At 28.5% G+C, this 4,886-nt stretch overlaps 1 long non-coding RNA gene across 1 annotated transcript; it reads left to right on the top strand.

Annotated features, from left to right (window-relative positions):
* Positions 1-678: 678 nt before the first annotated feature.
* Positions 679-3,627, top strand: LOC137830499 (uncharacterized). The gene is made up of 3 exons (XR_011084239.1): positions 679-837; positions 1,106-1,247; positions 3,047-3,627. It is a non-coding gene; the product is annotated as an uncharacterized lncRNA (long non-coding RNA).
* The last annotated feature ends 1,259 nt before the right edge of the window (positions 3,628-4,886 follow it).

Below are 4,886 nucleotides of genomic sequence, written 5' to 3'. Positions count from 1 at the left end.
TATTTTTCCTGCTCTAATTTCTTTTAATTCGCCAATCAATTTATTTTTTTCTTTTCAAACATGAATTAAAATAACTGTCATGTCATTAACGATTAAATCAAATGATAGATACTTATGTAAAAAAATAAAAAAAAATAATTTGAATATTTAATAAGATAATAGAAATTTAATTAAAAATATCTAAATGTATAATATACTTAAAATTTAACTAAGTTTATTAAATATGCAAACTCTAGTTAAAAAAAGGATGAGCAGTGAATTTAGTTTACTTAATGGATTAGTCCCTTGGTTTCTTCACAAGACATTCTTATAATTTTTCACATATAATGGGATTACATGAATACAGTGTTTAGCTTCAAATCAATAATATAAAACTCCCATCCTTATAATGTCCATTCATTAAGGAGATTGATTACTTGAAGGGGAATCTTGATTGATGAAGAAGCATCCAACTAAAATATGGTGTAAACATTTGATGCTCAAAAACTTTATTAAATTCCTGTTTTTATTCTTTTCCCCAAAAAGAGAAACGTTAAACAGATGCTGTTCGCACCTACCAAACCTTTTTACAGCTAAAGTCCCACATCCATGATGTTATGTTCCTGTCTTTCTCCTATTCTCCTTCAACTCCTGTGTGCGTCTAGATTCAATGAACCAACTCATTTTTTTACACCTTTTTTTTCTTCTCTTTTTCAACTCGTTTCTATTCTTGGACTCTATATAATTGTTTTTGGTTTAAGGTGGAAGCTCTTTTTCGAGAGGAGTGGCCACACACTAAACTTGGCTGCTCCTCCTTCACCCTCTTCTTCATCTTTACAACCTGAGGCTTAATCTATGGTATCTTCATAATTCATGGCTTTATTTTTCATATAACCTATGCTTTTCATCACCTTATTATATATAAAACCCTTTTCGTTTCTTAGTTGTTCGATGGTTGTTTCTGCTTAGCACAACAGAAAAGGAAAAAAAAACATCCAGATGTTATTACAGTTTGATGAAATATCAGACATTGTGCATAGAATGATGGAAGTGTTTTTATGAGCAGCTCTTATCTGTTGTTTGTTCTTACAATTTGCTGGGTGTTGTGGTCCATTGAATGAATCAGGAGCCCCGGAATCAGTGAAAGGTGTCTTTTGAAAGCAACATTAGCTTCTTGTTCTTCATCTATTGGTTCAAAGTTCAGTTTACCTCAAATTTTGGGATGCAAAGCTATGTCTCGTATAGAACCAAATAACAGTTGCTTTCAGGTACGTACTTTTATGTTCTTTTTATATGATGGTTTGAATATTCTTCTTCACATCCCAAGTTAGGTCCAGATTAGGTTACATTAAACAAATCTTGGGGTGTTTTTTCTTCTCTTCTTTCTTCTTTGTTATTTTATAAAAACTGTGCTACTGATTAATAAGTAGTCTTTGCTAATAATGTAATCCATTATTTATAGAGTAATGATAGGTTAAGAACTCCGGTATAATAATTAGTAAGAGAAATAATTTTTTGGTCTAAGGAAGAATTTTGAAATTATATTTATTAGAATTGAATAATTTTAAAATTGTATTTGTGAAATTAAAGTTGTAAATTGGTGTTTTTAATGTACAATTGTGTTTTGATCGATGAAATTTTAAGATTGTTCACTAAATAAATTTTGAAATTGTTTTATTTCAGTAAAATATTATTTTTTTTACCAATCATAATGTGATATAGGATTTTCAACTTATTAAATTCCTTTTTGTTTTTAATGAGTTTTTTCTTTTATTCTAACTTTTAGATTATTTTATTAAGGTTTTGTAGGATAATATGTTATTTTGAAAAATGATAAGTTTTTCCCTTTTTATTTTTGTTAATAAAGTTAATGGGGGATCTAAAACAATTGTGATTGTGGGGCTTTGTAATCTATGTTGGAAATTAAGTAATAATGAAGCAAACAAACAGAAGGATCGATCATTTCGATGCTTGATGAGTTCTATAATACTTCAAAAACCAAAATCACATAACAAAAGATGCGAGCATCACTGGCTTTTTGTGTAAGGAAAGGTAATTATTGGTAGTGTTGTTTTCAAGTTTTGAAGCCTTAATAAAGAGGTTGATAATAATAGAATTAGCGAATAGAAATACATACTTTGATTTGGGGCAAGAGTTAGATCTAGTAACATATTCTCTTGGAACATTTTTTATGTATCATAACATAAAAGACTTTTAAAATATTAAGATCTTAATTTTATATAAGATTCTAAAGCTTTTGAACAATTTATTTAATATTAATAATACGTACTATTTAGAATACTATCATTAAATTAAAATTTAATTCTAATAATTAAATTTTAAATTATAAAAGAATTATATTTTTAATAAACAAGTATAGAAATGCGAGGCTTATAAAACATTATTATTGAAACAAAATTTATAAAGATGGTTAAAATTAACGGTGAAGTGATAAAATTTATTTAAAATCAAATTAGATATAGTAAAAGTTTCTTAAAAGATTCTAAGATTTGAAATGTATTAATCAAACTACAAATATTATACATTTTAATTTTTTTAATTTTGATTTTTTTCCCTATTTGCATATTGCTATATATAAATAAATTGCTACAAATATATATAGATTATATATAATAAAAGAATATTGAAAAAAAATTGGAAGTTTCAATTTTAATATGAAGTAATGTTAGAATACCTCTTTTTTTTCATTAATAAGTGGTATTCATGATTTAATAAATTTTAATCAATAATAAAAAATGAAATAAAGGCAAAAATAGATCGTTTTCAACCTTAAGAATCAAATGACAATAAGTAAACAAGAGAGAGTATGATTGTTCCTAACCCACTAAAATCCTTGTCTTATTATAACATTTTTTTTCTTCATAAAAGTCAATAACGAGATTACACAACTCTTGTACATTCTTCAATCAACTCAAGACTTCTTTAGTTCTTATTATAATGTTTTAAGACCTAAAGTTATTCTTGATATAAAATTTCATTATTGCTAAGAAAGGAATTTGGAGAAAGCAGTGGTATATTTCTAAAGCTGTTTGTGAATAATTTGCAGAAGGAAAACCCAAATATGGGTTTATTTAAGATGAAGGTGAAACTCTAATTAGAAGGCATGAGTTGGATCGATAGGGGTGGTGGTGATAGCCTGATAAAATGGGACAAAGATTCATGCGAAGCTTCTTCAATTTTCTGACTCATACATATGTTTCAATTGCATGCTATCCATGCACTAGACACATCCTTCAACTCGAAGAACAACTAAGCAATGGCTTCCCTAGAGAACCTAATGTTCATGATGCACCCTCTTGTAAGGGCTATGATCTCATGTCTTCAATGTAACTTATCTTTTACTCCATGACAGCTTTCTACAAGTGTGCTTCACTTACAATCCGCGTTCTTGTACCTGCTGAAGAGAGTTCCCCTTGGAAACTTCAATATCGTCTCTCTGTTTTAATATCAAATAGCTTTGTTGCTGTAATTTTATCAAATTTGTGTAATTTTACAAAAATTATAGAAATGGGTAGATTTTAAATTATTTACCTAGGAATAAATCCTCTTACTACCACAGGACTTTATTATGAAGAAGTTGTATATGTATGACATGAGTTTAAATTTATCAAAGTGACATTGTGTTAACTTAGTACAACTTTAATATGAGAGGAAAACATGTTTGACTCATATAACTTTGATTAATGTTAATCAAGATTTATTTGTATTTATTTTAAATGAAGTCATGTCAATATAACAAGACTTATGCTCCACTCCCCTTTAGGTTAGTGTGTTTTTATTTATTATTTAATAATATATTAAATTTGATTGTCTATATATAGAACGTATTTATTTTGAGTTTGAAGGTGTTCGACCTTCGACAATTTTGATTTAGTTTTTAATGATTAGATATTTTTTTTATATATTGAACGCATTAATGTTGAGTCTGGGAGTATCCGACCTTCATCAATTTTGATTTAGTTTTTAAATATTAAATATTGTTTTAATATATTGAACACACTGATTCTGAGTTCAGGGGTGTCCGACCTTCGACAATTTTGATTTAGTTTTTAATGATTAGATATTGTTTTTACATATTAAACGTACTGATTCTGAGTTTGGAGGTGTCTGACCTTCAACAATTTTGATTTAGTTTTATAATGAATTAGATAGTACATTTGATTATATAGAACGCGTTGATACTGAGTCCTGGGATGTCCGACTTTCGGCAATTTTAATTTAGATTTTCTTAATTTACTAGTTCTATGGGTCGAAGTTGGATTAATACACCACAGATAAGTGATTCTTACGAAAGAGGGGTGGAAGAATTCATACAGTCTGCAAAACATATTGTCGTTATAGTAGTCATAATGGTGTAAGTATAAGGTGTCCTTGTGTCAATTGTTTGAATGAAAGGATATTAAGTATTTCCGAAATTAGAGAACATCTTTTGTGAGATGGATTTTTTGAAAAATTATACAACATGGACGTGGCATGGTGAAATATTATATACTAGTCAATTGTGCGTGAAGAGTCAAAGTTTGTAGATTTCTCAATGGACGATAGATTAGAGGACATGATTCGTTATGTGGGAGCATAACTTTTTGCTAATGCATTCGAAAATATGTCTAATGATGCAGAGACTCCTTTGTATCCTAGTTCAACTAACTTGACACGATTATCAGCAATGTTAAGGTTGATGAATTGAAGGTAATGAGTGGATGGATCGATAAAAACTTTACAGAATTGCTTCAATTGTTCAAGGACATGTTAGAATATACGGCTTTAAACAAGAGAGGGGAGTGAATTGTTTATGAAAGATTTCCGCAAACTTTGAAGTTACAATGAAGGCCAATGAAGAATCACAGACAAGGAAACTATGGAAAAGAATGCACAAAGTTGTTTTA

Source organism: Phaseolus vulgaris, chromosome 11 (genome assembly GCF_000499845.2).
Source record: "Phaseolus vulgaris cultivar G19833 chromosome 11, P. vulgaris v2.0, whole genome shotgun sequence".
NCBI lineage: Eukaryota > Viridiplantae > Streptophyta > Magnoliopsida > Fabales > Fabaceae > Phaseolus > Phaseolus vulgaris.
Note: the sequence above shows the minus strand (reverse complement) of the source record. Positions and strands in the feature narration are given on the sequence as shown.